Raw genomic sequence first — 23,286 nt, forward strand, 5'->3', positions numbered from 1 at the left:
TATTTCGTTTATTTCATTTTTTGTTGTTGTAGCCTATTACTTTATTATTGTTGTATTACATGATTTTATTTGAGACTAATTTCATAAATGTTAATAAATTATAGTAGAGATACTCAGCTTGTTTTGTCTGGGCGCAGTTTATGAGCAAACATTAATAATAACGTTATTTATAAGATAAAATACAATGCACACAATATATCTTGATTTCTTTTTTTTTTTTTTTTTTTTTAATTAGCAGACTTATTAAACTAAATTAAAAGGATAGTTCCCCCCAAAATGAAAATTAAGTCATCATCTACTCACCCTCATGTTGACTGAAGGTTGGGTGTAGTTTTTTTAGTCCACAAAACAGTGCTGAAGTTTCACAAGAAAACAGTTTTCAAACAGAAACCTAACCCCAAAGAAGAAAACGTACCTCCATACTGCTTGTCAAGCATAGTACAAGTATCCTAAAGCCCCAAACATGCCGTTCACCTGCACTCACACGTCACACCACACACACCCAGTTCAGATGGAGTGCACTTGCAGGTGAAAATGGCTCAAAGCCGAGGATCTGCAGTGATGATTTAGACTAAAAACATGGTTAAAAGATGCCTTTCAAGTCAGCTTGTCAGGGCTTTAGGAGACTTGGATTATGCCAGGCGAGCAGGGCAGTATGGCCTTTTGTTTTCTTTCAGTTATTTTTTTGTATTTGAAGACTGGTGACCTTTCAAAATGTCTCCATACTGCTCGTGTGATACCCTATACGGTTGTATAAAACAGAACAGTTCAAAAATAGAATTATTACCTCACAGTTTTATGTCTCCACCAACCAGTCAAGTTACAGTTTACATCCATGTCTGTACAGACTCATGTAATGTATGTAGTGAAGACTTTGAAGAAATTTAATATGGAAGTTACCACTATATTGACCTGTAACTTTGAAGGAATTTAATAATTGGTATTAAGTGTGTCTTTGACCAAGAGAACTTTTGTATCCAGAAGTTTGAAGAAATTCTTTCAAGGTGTTCTTGAGATATCATCTTCACAAGAACCTGGTGGGGATAATAATAATGCATCTACATGTATATTAATATGTAATACACAAACAAACGAGATCTTGAGGAAGTTTTTCAAAAAGCTAGGCTGGATTACCAGTTGGGCAAAGCAGGCAGTTTTTGCGGGAAATCAAACCTATAAGGGCCTCAAAAGCCTCATATTTGCTGTGTGTTGGTTCAACTATAATCTGTATTATGACATAATCTTGCAGTCTTGTGTCCAACTCCAGTTTCAAAGGTCCAGTTGGTAAGATTTAGTGGGATCTATTGGCACAGAAACCGACAAGTATGTTTTAATTAGTGTGATAATAACCTGAACATTTATATCTACAGCACAGTTTCACAGTTTCACAGCCACTGTAGGTTCTCTGACATGCTTGGATGCATTGAGATAGATGAGGTGTTTTTAATCTGCAAGATCACCACTAGATGCCACTAAATGCAGCACATTGCTCCTTTAAAGGTGCTGTATAGCAGTGTTCCCCAACCCTGGTCCTCAGGGCCCACTGCCCTGCATGTTTTAGATGTTTCCCTGCTCCAGCACACCTGATTTAAATAATCAGGTTGTTGTCAGGTGTCTGCAGAGGCTTGATGACGAGCTGATCATTTGAATCAGGTGTGTTGGAGCAGGGAAACATATAAATCAGGCAGGGCAGTGAGCCCTGAGGACCAGGGTTGGGGAACACTGCTGTATGGGACATTCACTGCCACTAGAGGTCACTGACCAGCATCAGACCGAAACAAATGCATGCTTTATTTACTCAATAAATCTGAACACACGCTGCTCACAAAACTCAGATCAAACTGTCAGACTAGGCAGTGCTGATCAAATTTGGATCAAGATTCTGTTACTGCATTTTTCTTTTTTTTCTTGCCTCAAATGCCCTCAGAAAGTCTACTGTTCAGCTGCAGTATGAGAAAGTTTCTTACCAGGCCGCCATGTTGAAAACGATCATGCCATTATGGGACTAACATGCACACCAGGCCAAACAGGGTCTGTGCAAAATATAATAAGGCTTCCATCTATAGTGTGCAGTGAACTTTGAGGCAGCAGGGACCCAGTGGTAAACGTTTGCCCTGGGGCCCCCAAAACATGTTAAAAACACCCATGGTGAGCAAAAAAGTAGGCATAATCACAGGCATTATTTAAATACTACTTTATTAAAGGGTTTGACTACCAGGCAAGTATTTCTATTGATAAGCATTAAAGCACACAAGGCAGTCCAAAACAAACCTGTTGTGAAGCTTAACAAGTTAAGATTTTTGAGGTTGTGTTACAGAGGTGTTGATTCTTCTCTAAGGTAGTTTTTAAATCAGAATACATAAAGTTTAATGCATGTAAATCTTTAATGGGTAATGATACATGCATTCAGGGCTGCAGTTAAGGATTGCCATGTCAAATGAATTTCATTGCTCAGATTGACCTCATGCTACACCGTGCCTTTGTCAAATAAATACTTTTTAAACCCAGTTTTACCAGAGAAGCATGTTTTCTATTGCTCTGTGCTTTTTGGAAAACTTGGTATTGTTTTAGGAAATGGGTGCTGCAGTTGTGAAAAATGGGCCTGATAATTTTACTGCTCTGTTAAGGTGAACAGTCACTGTACTGACTTGACACTAGATGGCACCACAGATAAAAGTCTTTGAAGCAGTAATACCACGAGCGGTACACACATTTTACAACAGGCTCCTTATCTGCAGCCGTGCCTTCTTATACAACAGCTGTACATAGTACATGACATGTAACTACATGGCAGTGAGACATGACTTTGAAGGACAGACTGAAGGTGCATTCACTGCTCTTTCTTTCCACCTGTGCACAAAACCTGCCATCTTATCAAATAATATAAAAACACTGAAGCTGAAGTGACACTTTGGAGGTGGATTACATTTTCTGGACCAGCGGATTTGGGTAAGTGCTGATTTAAAAAAGCTGTTACAAGTAAAAACAGCCATGGAATGAGTGTGATTTTTTGCCATTTTATCTGCAGGTTTTCGTAGTTTTGTGCAAGTGTGAAACTTAACAGAAGGCAATCCAGTTATGTTTTCAGATAGAACTTGGTTTTGCTGTGTTGCCAGATCATAAGCACATCCGAGAGGAGTCATGGTGCTTCATGAGCTTTAGATGTTGTGTTTACAATCCTCAATTTGCCTTTATTAGGACATAACATAGATAATTTGACCTCTTTTGACCTCAAGCAGATTTTACTGGTGGAACTGATAACAACTCATGGACATCTGAAACACAACAAGAGGCTCCAACCACTGGTTTAATTTTAACAATGCATTGTATTTTACAAGAATATCACATTTCTGTGTAAAATGTCTTTTTGAAAAGTAAGTATAACTCTCAAATAGATGTAGTGGAATAAATAATGCAATATTTCCCAATACTCCAAAAATAAAGTACCCCAAAACTATTTTCAAATACAGTATGTGTGCACTTAGTTAGAAGTAAACATTTTCTTCAAGAAAAGAAAGGGATTATGTTTATATGGGCCTATACATGCTTGTTTTGTTTTTTTAAAGAAAATGTTGTATATTATGCCTTTAAGTATAGTATTTCAGTAAAAATACTTAGTTACGTGTAACTACTGGTGACTAAACACAAAACATGTAGTACTCTCTTATTGACTTGTTTTTGTGTATTTTTAAGGTCTCTTAGGGACATCAGCATGAAGGTGTCTCATTCATCTCTGCTCACCTTTGCTCTACTGTTTATGCAACTCTCCGGTGCAGCTGGGGGCAAAATCCTGGTGTTCCCGTTGGATGGAAGCCACTGGGTAAACATGAAAGTTCTCATAGAGGAACTGCATGGCAAAGGCCACGAGATCACCGTGATCCGGGCGTCTGACAGCTGGTACATCAGTGAAAAGTCTCCTCTCTACACCTCTGTCACCCTCGACAGCCCTAACGGGTTTGAGCAAAACTTTGAAACCTTTTTGTCTCAACAGCTGGACATCCGGCTGCAGGGTAGGCACACCTCTTTGTGGTCTCGCTTCTGGAGTCGTATTGAGATGGAGCAGGTGAACGTGAACCAGTTCTCCCAGTTCCATAAGGGAATGAGTGAAATGGTCACCCAGATGTTTGAAGATGAAAACCTGATGCAGGCTTTTCGTGAAGCCAAGTACGATGTGGTTTTGACCGACCCCGGCATCGGTGGAGGAGCGATGCTGGCACGGCGGCTCCAGGTTCCCCTTGTTTTTAACGTCAGATGGACCATTCAAGGTGAAGCTCATTTCCTCATCGCCCCGTCACCTCTGTCATACATTCCTTTCACTGCAACAGAGCTGACAGATAAGATGACCTTCCCTCAAAGGGTGGGGAATGTTTTCAGTTACATCATGGGGATGTACACAATGTCGTACATCACAGAACCTCATTATAAGCCACTAGTTAAGAAGTACTTTGGTCCTGAGGTGGATTACTCAACGTTCTTCCTGGATGCTGATATTTGGCTCATGAGGAATGATTTTATCTTTGAATTTCCACGTCCGACGATGCCCAACATCGTCTACATATGTGGATTTCAGTGCAAGCCACCAAAACCTCTCCCCGCGGACCTGGAGGAGTTCGTCCAGAGTTCTGGAGACCATGGGGTCATCATAATGACCTTAGGAACTTTAGTCGGGACGCTTCCTCAAGATATCGCTGAGGAGATTGCCGCAGCCTTCGCCCAGCTGCCTCAGAAGGTTGTGTGGAGGTACATGGGAGAAAAACCAGCCAACCTGGGCAACAACACATTGATCGTCAACTGGCTGCCACAGAATGACCTCTTAGGACATCCCAAAACGAGAGTGTTTGTGACCCACGGAGGCACTAATGGGGCTCAGGAGGCAATTTACCACGGAGTTCCTGTCGTTGGACTTCCCTTATTCTTTGATCAGCCTGATAATCTGTCCAGAATCAAAGCAAAAGGAGGAGCTGTGATTGTTGATATCGCCATGCTTGATAGGCACGTCTTTGCAGATGCCCTGACGGCTGCTCTTTACAACTCCTCTTACAGGGAAAACATGCAGACGCTCTCGAGGCTGCACAGAGATCAGCCCATGAAACCACTGGAGCAGGCTGTGTTTTGGATAGAATACGTGATCAGACATAAAGGAGCCCGTCATCTGCAGACGCAGTCCTACAAAATGTCCTGGTTTGTTTACAACTCTGTGGATGTCATGGCTGCTTTGTTCACAGTTGTGTTGCTTCTTATATTCACCTGTATTTCAACTGTGAGGTTATTGTGGAGAATTATTTTTGATGGGAAAAAAGTTAAACGTGAATGACATTAAATAATAAACTGTAAATCACCAAACATTAAAGAGTTTCTGCAGATTTACATGTATTTTTGAGCTGCAAAATGAGTCCTGAACTATGATTAAACACATTTATACTGGTGTTAATATTAACATTTCACACCAAATTCATAAAAATATTAATTTCATTGGTTGAAAATAGTTTAACACACCAGAGTCAACTGTCTGGGACTAATTTATGTCATGCAAGTTATAATAAAAAATATGTTGATGCTCTCTAACCAGAGGAGGGTGGCCCGATTCACTGAGCAACTCCTGCACACACACACACACACACACACACACGCACAAACACTTTTTGTCCACATTTCATAATGATACAGTGGATGGACTTTGGTTCAGACCAGGACATGAAGTTGCACTTTTTTTAAGAATACCAGCTTAATGTTGATTACACATCAGTGGGCGAGGCAGAGTTCCACTTTAACCCAACAGTTATGTCTGTGTGTGATGTTTCTAAAGTTGAAAGCATTATGAAAAATAATGTGACATTTTTAAAATTTATAAAATGTGAAAAATAAAAAGTGTTGTATAATGTTATAAAGATATACGTGTGTGCGTGCGCGTGTGTGTGTGTAGATGATATAAATCACATAGAGCAAACTACAGAAGCATGTAAGCAAATTTTTATTTTAACTCGGAAATACACTGTGGTAGAGTAAAACAGTAAAAAATAAAAGAAGAATAATCACAGAAAAAACAAAGAGAAACTTGCATAGAAGTGGCAACAAGAAGTAAAATGCAATAAAACCACAATTATTTATTGTAAAAACAATAAATAAATAAGTAAAACCATCAATAATGAATAAAAACTGTGAAAATGTAATAATGTTAATGGGGCGGTGTAGCTAACCTGTTGTTGTAACCTATGGTTACTGGTGTAGAACAAGGGGGCCACTCCCATGCTCATGGTTCGATGTTTTCAACACTGTAAATTTTATTCACATGCACCTTAAAGTAAAAAAATATGTTTTAATACAACGCATGGCAATACTGAAAGAAAGAAATGCAACAAAATGGCGAGATTGTCTCTACATGTTATAGTGGTAAGAGGATTAAACTGTAGCAGTACTGAGTGTAGTTATGTATTAACACTGGCCATGTTAACAATGTTCAGTCTAAAGACCAGTGTAATGACTGTGTACTATTTGAACCATCCTGCAAACACATCTTGATCCTGTTCATAGTTCTTCAAGGCAAAATGTCTTACTGTTGATCAAGGCACAGACCTGACACATCCTTCCTCACAACAACAGAGGCCTGTGCACTGATGTGCAGCCTTCTTGCACCCGCACTTTCTGCAACCACTCTTGCAGAGAATGGTTTGAATAGCACACAGCAGTTTCACATTGTTAACATGGCCTATGTTAATAAGTAAACGTACTCAGTACTGGTACAGTTTAATCCAGTTATCGCTATAACGTAGGCACAATGCCACCATTTTTGTTGCATTTCTTTCATTGAGTATTGTCTTACTTTGTATCAAAGCATGTTTTTCTGAAAGTTAGAAATCGAAAACGAGGAGCTAAAACATAGAAACAACCAGGTATCACATGATATCGTGTACTAAAAGCAATGCTATTTACATGTTTTCAAATAATAACTAAATGTAAAATGAATGTGGAGATTGAAAGGGTCACCTCCAAACCCTTACTGGTCCTCACTGGTCACATCACCATAATCACATTCCAACAAATTCCAACAAAAGTAAAAAGTGAAATACTTCTGCTTTTTGCAGATTGATCTCTTAGATTGTGGCAAACAAGCAGGTTGAATGGATTCAGCTTTATTTAAACCTGAAATGAGCAACAAGAGATACAGGAAGCTTTTCTGCACATTTTTTGTTGCAAACGAGAGGTTTCAAAATACATGTATCTATGTAGGATTTAGAGAGGAAATGAAGAAAAAAAAAGGTCACATTACACCATTACACGTTAAACTTAAACATCAACTTTCACTTCCAGATCAAATTTCAACTTTATTTGTCCCAGAAGGGCAAGTGGCTTATATATATATATATTATATATAAGAATATAACATTCTTCAGTCGTCTATTTCCTCACGACCTCGTGGATTTTGTCGACGTGGTGGATTAAGTTCCACATTTTCAGACTCAGAAGTGTTTGTTGTCTTAGGTTTTAGGCACTTCGATATGACATATCCAAAGAGAACCACAAATAAAAATATCAGCAGACCAAATCCGATCCCCTAAAGAGTGGACAAGTTAGTGAGACAAGGAATGAAGATGTTAATATACAGTTTACCTGATGATAATACTCAACAAGTCAATTTCTGATATTGTGTGGAACAAACAAACAGATTTTCTTACCTGAGACAAAATAAACATCTTCTGTGAATAAGCCATGAGTTCTTCTGATGAGTTTGTTGTTGTGTTGGCTGGTGCACACCACTTCAGATACGTTTGTTCAACAGAGACAAACGTGCCCGACCAGTTTGTCACGGCACAGACGAAGTATTGGCCATCAAGGAAAAGGAGAACAAGCCACACCAGCGGAGGGAGAAAGCTGTACACACATTTCATGGGCTCCTTTTGAGACTTACAGTTATGGATCAGCAGCATCAGCATGAAAGCTATTAAGGCGGGAACTACAAAAAATGCAGCTGAAAACAGGCCGTTCCATCGAGGTTTGCAAGGGCAGGCAAATTCGACTTCAACTGCCTTCTCAACAAGAGCCAGGATGAGGCCAAAAATCATATTTGACACGGCAGGACTGTGTCCAAGGTCTTCTTTGAATCGTGCGATCAGCCTTTGCTTTGCGACCATGATGAATTCTACATACAAAGAGAAAAGTGCAGATGTAAGCTGAGAGAAAGGATTTAGCTGTAATGTGTTTTTAGGAGGGTTTATAATGATTTGATTTATTTGTTCAGAGTTCACCTGTCTTTTTTAACTCACACTGAGAGCTCAACTGGTTGTTTTCAAGTTATTTTCCTTTCAATTTTGAAACAATGAAATGAATGTTTGACAGCCCACACAAACTTTCAGTGTTTCTTATGAACACGGAGCGTCTCTCATTTCTAATAAACTTTAATTTTCACCAAAGAAATATTAAGAAATATCAGTAAAAACACACCACACAATACACATATCAGAATAAAACACCCTCATTGGGGTAAAACATAAAGTACACAGTTTAATATAAAACCTAAAGATTTGTTGAAACCAGGAACCAGTCCCCTGTTATTGTCTCCCAGTATGGATTTATACAATAAGAAAAATTTTTTACCGACCTTTTTCACCCTGAGAACACCAAGAGATGTGCTTGTCTTGATGTGAAAGTTTCAGTATACTCTCTTTCAGTCTTGTTTTGTAGTTTTGATCTCTGCACGCCTTTTACTTCCGTGGGATTTTCCTTTTCATGACACTTGTGCTGTCGTCATCAAGTTGTTAAATCTTCTTATTTATAACATCCCAGTCCCAATCAAATAATGTATCAAGGTCAAACAAAATGCAAAATTCAATCTGTTGAGTATCATTTGTTTTTTTTTAATTGTCATGGTCCTTTACTGCTTTCATAATTTCTATGCAAACTACCTGTGAGAATGATTATGTGAAGCTGTGTTCATATTCCTACTGCATCTTTAAGAAAAGATAATATTGAAAAAAAGATGAATGATGACTTTGAAGAACAAAATATTGGTTTTGTGTATAAAAATAAAGCTTCACAGAAAAATCAAACTGAAATCAAAATTAAAACTGAATGTTAGGAGTCAAAACATCTACAGGAAATGGATCATCACACACACACAACCTGCACCATCCAGACATTCAGCTTTAACTCTCATGTAGTCTCATTTTAACACTCATTTTATTATGATGATTATTATTATTATAAGTGTGCATGCCTTTCAATGTCAAATTCCTCTTCAGGTTCCACTCTGCAACAAATGTTTTGTTCGATCTGTGTAAATTCTTTTATTGGGATTGAGATGATATAAACAGGAAGACATAACAACTTGCTCAGGACAGCGGACGTGTGACTGACTGAATGACAGAATGACTAAAGACTTCTTCAAAGCAGTATTCAAGACTGGTTGGTTGGTACACGTACATACTGAGAGACAGCTGCTGCAGACTGGTTCCAGGTTTTAGTAAGTCTTTACATTTTATTACACTTTTACCCCTACAAGAGTGCTTTATTTTTACCAGATAACATTCTTGTAAATAAACATTTGTAATGTACATTTTTTTTCTTATATCATACAAAGCTTAGATTTTCCTAAAAGTTTTCCTGCCAAACTGTCATACTGTCATCTATATGTTACAGTTTCAGTATCAGACAGGAAGAACACAAAACTAGTGTCTGACGGGGGAACTGATTTGGAGACCAAACAGATAAAGAAATAGAGTAAATATTGAACTCCAATGCAATAATGCTAACAGCTCTCTCTATATACATGAAGGCAAGTGTTTGTTAACATGTTAGTTATGACAAAGTGGGGAAAGCTTGTCTGTTGTCTGGCTTGTTTTTGAGTTCTTCAGTCAAAAAAAAAAATCAGCAGAAATACTACTTTAAAAACACTCTGAACATGACCCATCTACCATTAAACATCCTCTCTATAACAAGTTGAAGAAATAAAAATTGTGATGCATGTATGACCTTACATGCTGTACACCTTAATAGCTGTAATAAGGCAGAAAAATAAATAAATACATATATAAATACATAAATAAATCAATGAGTAGGAAAAAACATACAATAATAATAATGATAAAATAATTAGGTTTGTAAGAAATCTATGAGAGATGAGATGAGATGAGATGAGATGAGATGTCAGATGGGTTTGGGGTCTATGGCTGTGTTCTGGGAGGAGGTGGATGTAGTTTCTATGGCGATGTAATCCATGAGTAAGTTTTTCCAGTGTGCAGTGTGGATGATATTCCTTGATTTCTGTTCCATGAAAATATTTTTCTTGGCAATAATTAGGGCTAAGAGGAGTAATCTGCTGTATAAATAAATGTGTTAACTTAACCTTTTAGTTTATTGTTGAGGAATCAAGTATGAGTCTCAGTAAAAGCTTATATATAATATAATGTATTAATTAGAACAATTCATTCAGTTATTTTACAAAAAAACTAAATAATTGTCTTTTAACATGTTTTTTTTTATTTCAATAACGACATACAGAAAATGGAAATACATATTGCATATTGTTATTTCACTTTATTTCAACATTTTAAATCTTCCAAACACAAGAAACAAAGTGTAAATGATAAATGCACCACAAACCTAAAACTAAAAAATGTACTGAGACTGGTTACAGGGATCAGGAAGTCATGTAAAGTAGCATAAATGTGAAAGATCTTGACATGTTGCAATAAAATGAATTTCTTATTTCATTATTAAAAACATGGAAGAACATGAAAACAAGATATTTACTTATTTAAAGGGACAGTTCACCCCCAAATCAGCAAACAGAAAGCAACAGAAAGCTTTTTCTCAACCATTTTGCTTGAAATTGTGTAAGATCTTATCAACTAAGACAGTTTATCAAAGTTAACATATGTTACAGCAAAAAAAAAAAAGTTGTGTCCCTTTCCTCTTTTAAACTCCAGTGGAGGTTGTAGTGTCCTTGTTAGTTTTTAACCTCTCACACTCCTCCTCCTCCTCCTCCGCATGGCTTTTTGTACATGTACATGAAGATGATGCTGAGTCCATATAATGAAGTCAGGACTGTGACAATCCACATTCCGATGTTCTAAACCACCGACCAAAGAATAAACAAATGAAAAGACAAACATTAAAAGCTGGTTATCAGCACTGGTAATCAACGAAAATGAGTACAAAGTGTTTTTTTTTTTCGCTGTGCTAACAGCACAGTTCATTCACTGATGTCTCTCAACAATTACTGGAGAAAGTGCCATGAAATATTATGCAAACATTCATGGTCCCTTGAGAACGAATCCTAAAACTCTGGCAGTCCTCTAACTTTTCCTCAAGTGGGTCAAATGAACTTTTACAACATTTGATAAAAACGCTCATTCATGTACTATGACTCGCTGATCCGCTGACTTTCCCTCTAGCGCCACCATGAGGTTGACATGAAGAGTTTTCAGTGAAATGTTTTATGCTGGGAACATGTTCATGCTCTCCTCAGAATGAACTGTCATCATTTTGGTGCATTCACTTTTTATCTAGCATCATCATCGGAATTTATTTTTGTCCAACAAGGTGCTAATGTTAGCATGCTAACAGGCTAAACTGAGGTGGTGAACATGGTAAAAAAGATGCATCAGTTCAAAGCACCGCTGTTTCTAACCACAGAGTTTATAACATGACTGTAAACTCTTCATCTTGCTGGCAGATCATTTCCTGACAAATCCTAAACAAGTGATTTTTTCTTACCTGAGACTGAGAATACCATTGCAGAGTCTTGTGCAGTTCATCTCCTGATGATGAGCTGGAGTTGGTCGGTTCACACCATTTCCAAGGAGCAGCAACAGTAGCAGTTACAAACCTGCCTGACCAGTCTGTCTTTAAACAGACAAAGTATCGGCCATCAAAAAACAGCAGGATGAGCCACACTATGACAGGGACACTGCTGGAGAGGAAAGTTTTCCCCAACTCTGAGCGTGATTTTTCCTTGTATCCTTGAATGAATAGCATCAGCAGAAAGATCAGAAATGGAGGAACAACAAAAATTCCAACCGTAAACACAGTATAGTTTTTAGATTCACAAGGGCAAACAAACTGCATTTCCAATAACTTCTCCAAGACAGTGAGGACAAAACCAAAAAACACAATTGACACAAGAGGGCTCTTCTCAATTAGACTCATCAGAGCAGGCAAAGCAGTCACAGCTGCCGCAACACTCATAGTAGTCAGAGTAGTCACAGGAGCTTGTTCTGCCATTTTTAATTCTGCAAAAAGACAAAAATAAAGATGAAAAGTCAGAAAATATGTAAATTCATGACAGTGAAGTGCCCTATTATTGCCCTAACAGGAAACCAAAAATCATTGTCTTGCTTTGGAAGCCATTTTGATGAATGACTGTGGTTAGCGCAAAGGCAGCTTGGGTCATAAAGTGACTTTAAAAATGTATTTTGATAGTTACTAAATACCTGTTTGAAAAAGAAATCAGTAACCTAATCCAAGTATCACAATATTAAAGTAATGTAACCTGTTACTTTTGGATTACCTCAGTACCAAATATGTTCAAATTGTTTATCCTAGACAGCAAATTTCTGAAGTGAAAAATCTGGTAGTGTTCAAGTGTTAAATGTGCAGAGTTTATTCTTTAACTCTAACTCTGGTTTGTGTTGAGGGATACTAATTATCAGAGTAATATTTTGGCGTTCATTCAGTGACTCACTCCACACCGCGCACAGCAGGCTGAAACTGGACTTCATAGTGAGGCAAGATTGAGCTTGTTTTCTGCTTTTGCCTTTAACTTAACTATTATAAAATGTTCAGTAGGTATAGCTTACATAGCATTTTTGTTGAAGTTGGTACACTAAGCTATTTATGTTTGTTTTGAATTTGGTATTGAACAGCTCCGTGTTTCCCATATTATTCAGAGTATGCTGCATTTGGTCTTTGGCTTTTTGCTCGCTCTGTTGTAAAGGAGATAAAGTTTAGGCAGCCATTTTTTCCTGTTGAACCTTTTAGAAAAATATGTTTTCGCTCTCCAAATGAATGTGTGCACACTGTTGGTTAGGAAGAACTGGTAGATATCAAAAACTAATTTGAAAAAGTTGTATTAAAATATTAGGTTTACATTAGGTGGCTGAAATAGTCGTCCTTTCCTTTTTAATTAGATTTTGCAAGACTTCTCATTGATGTTTTGAGAAGAGGCCACATCAAGGTTCCTGCAAAAATGGAACACCAGGTTTAAAGACAAAGTCATCCAGGAGTTTACCTCATGTTACACAATGTTTCACTAAACACACCACTGCACAGGGAGTTTATTCCAAAAGCCAAAATTCCCATTTTATGATTGAAGGACAAAATAATGGCAAAATTACCAACGAGTGAAGTATTTCTTCACATGATACCGTGATATTAAAGTGACTGTGAGATTAACTGGTTTTATTCAGACCAGAGTGGTGGTGTGAGATTCATTAAGTGTTGTAATGTGTGCGCACTGTTCATGGTAGCATATCCATCTCTACTTTAAAATGTATTTAAAAATTGTTATCCTGCCAATAATCCTCATTTTTACTAAATTTATCTGATAATGTCTTTTATCCCTGTAATTGTAATGGCCCATTACATGTAATCCATTACTCTCCAAGTCTTGTGGTTGGGGCAAATTAATTAAATCTCTGGTGAACTGCATTTTTTTTTTTTATCTTGGCTATATTTTAATTTAGTCAATATTATCTGAAACAGAAGCTTAGACTGAGAGTAAATCAAAAATAAAATGGTGAAAGGCTTATCATGATGCCTCTTTGTAACCCACATAAGCAAGTGAGACCATCTACAAAGAGCTGTTTCTACACAGTTATTCCTAATGCCTGCTGCGGTGTCTGTGAAATCAGATGAAATGAGCCAGTGTTTTCATTTTCCCAGCCAAAGTTACAGTGAGTGTCTTAGCCAGTTTTTGATGTCATCCTTCGTGGCTATTATGACAGAAATGCTACCACTTTGGTCTACAGGGGCGTCTAAAATCAACAAAATATGTGCAGTGCAGTTTTTGTTAGCAACTATTATGATGAAAAACACAGTATGTTGCAATTATGCATCATACTGTTATGAAAGATGTGGCAAAAGGCAGGATGTGTGGCAAAAGAAAAACTGTATTATCTTTTCTGCTTCTCATGAGTCACATCACCATATTCACAGTAAACATGTATGCATGGTATGTTATGGTCATGAATCTGGACACACAGCAGCGTGTTCTGTGACTGTCAAACTAAAGTTTTACAAAACTTTTTTGTTAAAAGCAGCATGCATACTACATATGATATATTGAAGAGAAAGACCATTTCAATCTAGTTATTTCACAAGAAATTCATATTTTTTACTTCCACGAGTAACATACTGAAGCTACACAACCATAAACAGTAATAATAAAACTAGGGCTGCAACTAATGATCATTTTCATCATCATTTAATCTGCTGTTTATTTTCTCAATTAACTGGGCCCCATTTCCCAGAGCCTTCGTAGCGCTACGTTAGTCGTAAGTTGTATCTTAAACATACAATTTACTACACACGTAGCGCTACGACAGCTCTGGGAAACAGGGCCCTGATTAGTTATTTGGCCTGTAAAATGTCAAAAAAGTGTTGATCACTATGCAAAACTCAAGACGACTTTTTCAAATGCTTTGTTTTGTTTACAAAACCAAAATCCATTTACATTCACAGTAGAGTAAGGAACCAAGAAAATACTCACATTTAAGAAGCTGGAAACAGACTGATAAGTGATTAACTGATTATCAAATATAGTTGGTCATTATTTTCATATTTGATAAATAATCATTTAATTGTTGCAGCTCTGAATAAAACATCCAAAATAACAACAAAAAAAAGCACACAAAGTGATCTCAAACCCAACTGTCTTCCAATATGTGTTTATATAGTTGAAATAAAGTTTTACCAACCTTAAGATTGTCCTGAGAACACCTCGAGAAACGTTCTTTTCTTGAAGACTGCTTTGAAAAAGTGAAAAAGCTGCCCCCTTGCCCCAGAACCAAGTGCATACAAGGACATATATGCATGAACACACACAACCACAATTACAAAGCAGGCGATGGTTATGCTGTAGTTAGGTCAACTAACTCCAGCATAGTGTCTGTCTCATGCTGGATGTGGTAAAAGACAGGATGGTTTGACAAAACCAACCACATGAAGACTCAAGATATGGTGTGACTCAGGACATACAGTAGCATGTTTTGTGTCTGCAAACATTTTATAGATGACAAACATATTATAGAGGTTGATACAGGAACAGGATGATTTTCAAAATGATAAATATGCACACAAATATATTTTTAATCCAAAAGCAGGTTCATATTTCAAACAACTTGTTGATAAAACAATGCAGCACAAAAATGAAACACATACCTAAAAGCTTTATCTCTGCAGTTTTTGCTTGAAGTTATGGAATATATAAATAAGACAACATCAGGTCAGACAGTTTATCACAAAACAAATAGAACACTAATCAATCAATAATTAATCAATAGATGATTCATTAAGAAACAAAAAAACTCAGCTATATTTTTTATTTCTTCTATTTGATGAGAACTGGGAAGATTCTTATAGTTACGGAAGCAAGATGTGGAAAAATGAAATATCTATTAAAAAATAAGATGTTATATAGAAACAGAAAGCAAACACAAAGACACTTCCTGTCAAAGATCTCAGTCACAGCTGTATCAAAAATACATTTATCTACCTGAGATGTGGTGGGAAGATGTGAAAAAAGGAAGATATCTTATTGATTGTCCACACACAAGTTGTCCACAGCTCCTGTATACACTGATATGATTTTATTACAATCTGCTTGCACATTGAAGTATACTGAATATTCACATGAAACAGTTCATTCACTTGCCCCCTGAAGTGGAATGGATTGAGCACCAGGAGCTTCTTCTCCAGCTCGACAACCTTGTTGGGTGTTTTCTTTCTCTTGTCTGCTGCATCTTGTACATATAATATATAGAATGAGTACTATGAGTAAAAATGTGATGATGGCATTTCCGAACCCCTGAAAAGTGGACGCAGATTTCATTAAGACACAGAAGCAAAACGCTCATCAGCACTGTTACATAAACAGCAGGATTTCATAGGAGGCTGTGAAAAATCAGACAGGATCAGCTGGACTTTTCTCACTCACACTTTTGTCATTTCTCTTTGACCCCTGCCCCATCCTCCTCAGACTCAGGGAAGCTCAAGGTTGCTGCATGGAACATTGCACAACCTTAGGGTGCGTGCAACGTTGTGCAATGTGTGAAATGTCCTGAAAACAGGCAGTGCAGTATTTTGAGCTGGTGGCGTCATGTGGAGCCAGAGTCTGTGCAGCAGTGATCAGTACTGGAGTCGAGTCTTTCTTGTTCCTGTCCTCACAGCTGACTGACTCAATCACAAACAGTGTTCAGTTGTTGATCATGGCATGAAACACTGTTTTTATATCATCAAATAACTAATTAAAACCAAACTGATCAGAAAAATGAACACTTAAACAAACATCAGCGTAATAACAACTACATAAAATGACAGAAACCATCTTTAATGAAAATTTAATTGACGTGTACTTTGATGTTTTAGTTTGGCCCATGTCCTACCTATTAACACTGATACAGCAGGCAGCCACCAGGGGGCGACTGAGAGACTTTGACTTCACTTGTGCAGAGCTCTCTCATGTTGTCCATTTCTAATATACAGTCAATAATAAACATTAGGATATTTTTTGTTGGTGGAGCTTAAGTGGAGGTAAAAAAAATCTCCTCACATTAACTAGTGGGACTATTATTAAGTATCTGTGACTAATTCACACCATAAAAATTATATTAAAAATATGCTAATGCCCTCTAGAAGTGGGAGACCCAAGTCACTGAGCATCTTCTGCACACACACACACACACACACACACACACACACACACACACACACACACACACACCTTCAGCCTTTTGCCCCTTTTTTTAAGTAACTGTCACAGTTATACAGTGGGTGGACTTCAAGTGGGAGAAGCACTTTTTAAAGAATTAAAAAAAAAAAAAATCTTCTTGTTCTTCCTGATTTTGTTTCAAAACCAACATTATTGCAACAAAGAACGTGCAGTTGCAACCATTAAGTGAATTTTAATGGGCATTAAGTAAAAAGCAAGACTCATCTTAGTGTGTGTGATGTTTCTAAAGTTGACAGCATGATGAAAAATACTGTGTGAACATTTTTAATACAAATTGACAGGATTAATGCTGATAACCACAATATACAAACACAAACAGTATTTTATTTCTAAAACACAAAAAACATGCAACAGAGATTTAAAATACATTTGAAATGCAGCCTTTAATTTCATAGTTTTGGGACTTACTAAATGGGATCATCCATTGCATATTTTTATGGTATTAGAAATGGAAATATGCCTGAATTTATGAAAATAGATCAGGAATATATGTGTTAACTGATACTGTATGTGACTTATGGATGTTGATGCTGTAAACTTGATCTAAATCTGATTAAAATCTTTCTTGATAAGTCTACTGCTTAATTTATTTTTGAGGAATTTAGTGTGGATTCACAATAAAAACCTAAAGAATAGTGTATTAATTAGAAACAATTCATTCTGTTATTAAAGACAAAAAGATAAATAATTGTCTTTAAACATGCTTTTATTTAATAATGATACAGTAGATACATACAGACAATGGAAATCACTTTATTTCAACATTTTAAATCTTCTAAACACAAGAACCAAAGTGTAAATGATAGATGCACCACAAACCTAAAACTAAAAAATATACTGAGACATTAGGTATTAGGGAATCATGTAAAATAGCATAAATGTAAAGATCTTGACATGTTGCAATAAAATGAATTTCTTAGTTCATTCTTAAGCACATGAAAGAATATGAAAACCAGATATTTACTTATTTTACCCCCAAATCAACAAACAGAAAGCAGCAGAAATCATGTAAGACTTAATCAAATAAGGCAGTTTACACATGTCACAGCAAAAAAAGAGATAATAAGGAAATACAGGCAGGAGATACAGCTACCACACACTACTAGAGGACATCAGTGATGATTGAGAGGAATTAAGGTTTATAAAAAGTCTATATTGTTTTTTTTTTATTTAGTTGTTTTTTTTTTCAGGAAAATTTTGCATATTACCTGTAAATACCATGCACAAATTTAGAAGGATTCTCTTGTTAAAAAAAACACTTAAAAAGCACTTAGTAAACTATACATATAACAATTTTGATGCATCAGAATAAAAAAACATTTGCAACCCTCTCCATCATTCATCCAGTCATTTCTCACATAAAAAGGAAATACATATTACACATTACATACAATACAATTATGAACTTATTCATTTTGTTGTCTTTCTCTTCAGAGTGTGACGAGGGACAGTTTTTAAATTAAGAGTGGACAATGTTTAAAAAGGCCTCCCTGATTAATTAGCTCAAACTACAATTACATTTGATTTTACCAAAATGGTCCAGTCAATTGCAAGATGTCCTCCTATCAATAAGACCATGTGATAATGCCAACCAAATGTTTGTTTTTTTAAGCATTATCCAAGATTTCTACTTTTAACAAATGATTCATATTGTAGCAGTTATGTCGGTTCCAAGCCTTGGTCCTCCTCCGTTTTTGAAGTTTTGTCCATTTCTTCCTCTAAACTCCGGAGTCTCCCACAGGCACTTCAGGATTCTGACCATCGTCATCATTACCTGGTGAGTATTCTGTTTCGTTGTTTTCCTCGCAGCACATGATGATCATATGTGCTCCTAAAAGTACAATAATGACTATGACGAATCCCATTCCAGCGTCCTAAACCACAGGCCAAAGAATAAACACAGAAAAAGACAAGTGAAATTAAAATATGCTCATCAGCACTGTTATTAAATCAAAATGGATAGAAAATGGATAAAGTTCTGCTGTGCTAACAGCACAGTCTCTCAATGATTACTGGAGAAAGTGCCATGAAATATTATGCAAACATTCATGGTCCCTTGAAAATTATTCCTAAGACTCTGGCAGTCCTCTAACTTTTCCTCAAGCGCCCTAAGTGGGTCTAATGGAACATTTGATAAAAACACTCATTCATGTGCTAAGACTTTGACAATCTGCTGACTTTCCCTCTAGCGCCACCATGAGGTTGACATGAAGAGTTTTCAGTGAAATGTTTTATGCTGGGGACATGTTCATGCTCTCCTCAGGATGAACTGTCATCATTTTGGTGCATTCACTTTTTATCTAGCATCATCATCGGAATTTATTTTTGTCCAACAAGGTGCTAATGATAGCACACTAACAGGCTAAACTAAAATGGTGAACAAAGATGCATCAGTTCAAAGCACCGCTGTTTCTAACCACAGAGTTTATAACATGACTAAACTCTTCATGTTGCTGGCAGATCATTTCCTGACAAATCCTAAACAAATGATTTTTTCTTACCTGAGACTGAGAATACCATTTCAGAGTCTTGTGCAGTTCATCTCCTGATGATGAGCTGGAGATGTTTGGTTTACACCATTTCTGAGGAGCAGCATCAGGAGCAATTACAAACGTGCCTGACCAGTCTGTCTGTAAACAGGCTAAGTATCGGCCATCGAAGAACAAAAGGATGAGCCACACTATGACAGGGACAAAGCTGGAGAGGAAAGTTTTCCCCAACTCTGAGCGTGATTTTCCCTTGTATCCTTGAATGTTTATCATCAGCAGAAAGATCAGAAATAGAGGAAGAAGAAAAATTCCAACCGTAAACAGAGTATAGTTGTAAGATTTACAAGGGCAAACAAACTCCATTTCCAGTAATTTCTCCAAGACAGTGAGGATGAAACCAAAAAACACATTTGACACAAGAGGGCTCTTCTTAATTTGACTCTTCAGTAGAGCAATCCAGGTTTGTTCTGCCATTTTTAATTCTGTAAAAAGAGAAAAATAAAGATGAAAAGTCAGAAAATATGTGAATTCATGACAGTGAAGTGCCCTATTGTTGCCCCAACAGAAAACTAAAAATCACTTTCTTGCTTTGAAAGATATTTTTGATGAATGATGAGTGTGAAGGCAGCTTGGGTCATAAAGTGTGTGGGTTCTGGAGGGTTACTTTAAAAATGTATTTTAATAGTTACTAATTACCTGTTTGAAAAAGTAATCAGTAACCTCTGTAATCACAATATTAAAGTAATGTAACTAATGTAAATTACTCAAACTGGTTAACTGTTTATTAGAATGATTGGCCATTATTTTCATATTTGATAAATAATCATGTAATTGTTGCAGCTCTGAATAAGACATCTTTGTGGGGTTAAAAAAAGTACTAAATATAATTTCATACCCAACTGTCTTCCAGTAGGTATTTATATAGTTGGAATAAAGTTTTACCAACCTTAAGATTGCCCTGAGAACTCTTTAAGAAATGTTCTTATCGTGGGAACTGCTTTGACGAAGTGAAAAAATTGAAAAAAGTGAAAGAGAAACTTTCAAACTGAACTCTGTAATGGGAGGTACCTTTTCTTGTTTTTTTGCTGTCGTCACAAAGTTGGTATATTGTTCTGTTTATATCATTCCAATCCATACAAAGATCTAAAGTTTAGAGGCAGCAGTGTGGCATAATTGTGGTCGGCCCTGGTGCAAATATATTTTTGTGCCACACCTTTGCCCCAAAACTAAGTTTTAAAACTAGTTCTAAAACTAAGTGCACGCTCATAAAGACACATACGCATGAACTGCAATATCACACCTCATGCAGGACGTGGCAAAATACAGGATGTGGGTAACACAGCCGCTTTATTTGTTCTGTTTCCCACGACTAAATCAACCACAGTGAAGATTCAAGATTTGTATAGATGACAAACATATTATAGAGGTTGATACAGGAACAGGACGATTTTCAAAGTGATAAATATGCACGCAAATCTATTTTTGAACAAAGAGCAGGTTTGTACCTCAAACAACTCATTGGTAAAACAATGCAGCACAAAAATGAAACAGATAACTAAAAGCTTTATCTCTGCAGTTTTTGCTTGACATTATGCAATATATAAATAAGACAACATCAGGTCAGACAGTTTATCACAGATAATATAATCTTTGTTTAAATACAATACATGACCATGGAAGGGGGTAAGATGAGAGAATAATAAAATATACATTCCACAATAATGAATTTAAATTAAAATGAAAAAAACATTGTCAATCCTCACATTCATTCTTAAGCATAATGGTTCATATAGTGAACACAACTGATTCAGGTGATTACAAATATGTACAAAACAAACAGAACATTATGAATAGACACTATTATTATCCAGTCCAGTCCAATCCACTGGACATTATGAACTAGACATGATTCATTAAGAAAGAAACAAAAAATTAACCTACTATATTTTTTTTATTTCTTCCATTTGATGTGGACTGGGAAGATTTTTTATAGTTACAGAAGCAAGTTGTGGAAAAATGAAATATATATTCAAAAAAATAAGATGTTATATAAGATGCAAGAGAAGCAGAAAGCAAAGACACCCAGATCTACCCAGAATGTGGTGGGGAGGTGTGAAAAAGGAAGATAGCTTATTGACTGTCCACAACTCCTGTATACACTAGATACATTTGATATGTATAAAAAACAACATTTTATTACAATCTGCTTGCACATTGAAGTATACTGAATATTCACATGAAACAGTTCATTCACTTGCCCCCTGAAGTGGAATGGATTGAGCACCAGGAGCTTCTTCTCCAGCTCGACAACCTTGTTGGGTGTTTTCTTTCTCTTGTCTGCAGCATCTTGTACACCTAATATATACAATGAGTACTATGAGTAAAAATGTGATGATGGCATTTCCGAACCCCTGAAAAGTGGACACAGATTTTATTAAGACACAGAAACAAAACGCTCATCAGCACTGTTACATAAACAGCAGGATTTCATAGGAAGCTGTGCTCCCATCATACTTTACTGTAAAAAAATCACACAGGAGTTTGGTGGAATCAGCTGGTCTTTTCTCATTGACTTAAGGTAAATATCCAAGTTTTACTTATTCAAATTAAAGGAGTGATATGTTGTAATTGCAGTCCTACTTAATTTATGATCTGTGGTTGAAGCAAGTTGTTTACCCCTGCCCCCTCCTCCTCAGACTCGGGGAAGCTCGGGCTGGCTGCATGAATCGCTGCAGGAGCTTAGGGTGTGTGCAACGTCACAAAGTGACAATAACAAGTTGTTACTGTACGTTGATCAGCTGTTTATAACTGTCAGTTGTCTTGTCGCTTGTTAATGTAAAGTTAAGCCTGTTATCCTGAAAAGGAAAGGCCACTGCTCCAAAAATACACACCCTGGACTTTACGTTTTAGTGACTGCCTGTGTCACTGCCTGCCAGACTCCATTCACATATTGCTTAATTTAACCGTTATAAAGATCTTCTCCTTCTGCAAGATTATTCATGATTTCTTATGACTCATAAACAGACACTGACTCATTCAACAAACATTCGGCATTAAATTCAACTCTAAATGATATGAACTGTGCAAACAAAAACAGTAATTCTGGCCAAGAATATAAATTTCAGGTGGACACTGTGGCTGCAGCACTGATGTCAGAGAAGGAAGTATTTCAACTTAGCATATTATGGTAATTTTATGATTTCTTTCAGTGAATATTTTACATTTCTCCTTTAATTAAAATAGAAATTTCTAGTAATTATTTTCTGAACACTTCAACACTTAAGAACATGAGTTGTTTTGAAATAATGAGTTGAATGAATGTGCTGTACAAAGTTCAATCAACTCATTTAATTAAGTTTCTAAAGAAAGACGATCAGACTTCCCAACATGCACTGTGTGACAGTCAGAATTTTTCAGAGACCCTTATGTTTTATAGTTTGAAGTTTCAAACAGAGAAAATGTCAAAGGAAATTGAATTTGTTTGTAATGTTCATCATTTTGACGAAAGAAATGTTGGTTTATCTTAATATCTTAAGCTTTTTGAACACATTTTCTCAAGTAGAACTGATTTAGTATCGTTTATTTGACTAGAAAAGTATTTTTGTTTTGAATTGTTACAAAACTACCTCAACTTATTATTTTTTAGTTTATATTAACAGTGTTTTCTCACCTGAGACAAAATGTAAAACCTGTGTGAACGGTCCAGTAGCTCTTCTGCAGAGTAAACTCTTGTGTTGATTGGTTCGCACCACTTCAGATATGTTTTCTGCGTAGTTACAAATGTGCCTTGCCAGTCTGTCTTTGCACAGACCATGTACTGACCATCAAGCAGCATCAGGGCCAGCCACACCA

At 36.5% G+C, this 23,286-nt stretch overlaps 1 pseudogene across 1 annotated transcript; it reads left to right on the plus strand.

Annotated features, from left to right (window-relative positions):
• Positions 1-2,007: 2,007 nt before the first annotated feature.
• Positions 2,008-5,888, plus strand: LOC146316951 (UDP-glucuronosyltransferase 2C1 pseudogene; annotated as a pseudogene). Its single transcript, XR_014771748.1, has 2 exons — positions 2,008-2,949; positions 3,694-5,888. The product of XR_014771748.1 is annotated as a UDP-glucuronosyltransferase 2C1 pseudogene (transcript).
• Positions 5,889-23,286: the final 17,398 nt, after the last annotated feature.

The sequence above is a fragment of the Lutjanus erythropterus genome, chromosome 13, assembly GCF_056507025.1.
Source record: "Lutjanus erythropterus isolate fLutEry1 chromosome 13, fLutEry1.hap2, whole genome shotgun sequence".
Lineage (NCBI taxonomy): Eukaryota > Metazoa > Chordata > Actinopteri > Lutjaniformes > Lutjanidae > Lutjanus > Lutjanus erythropterus.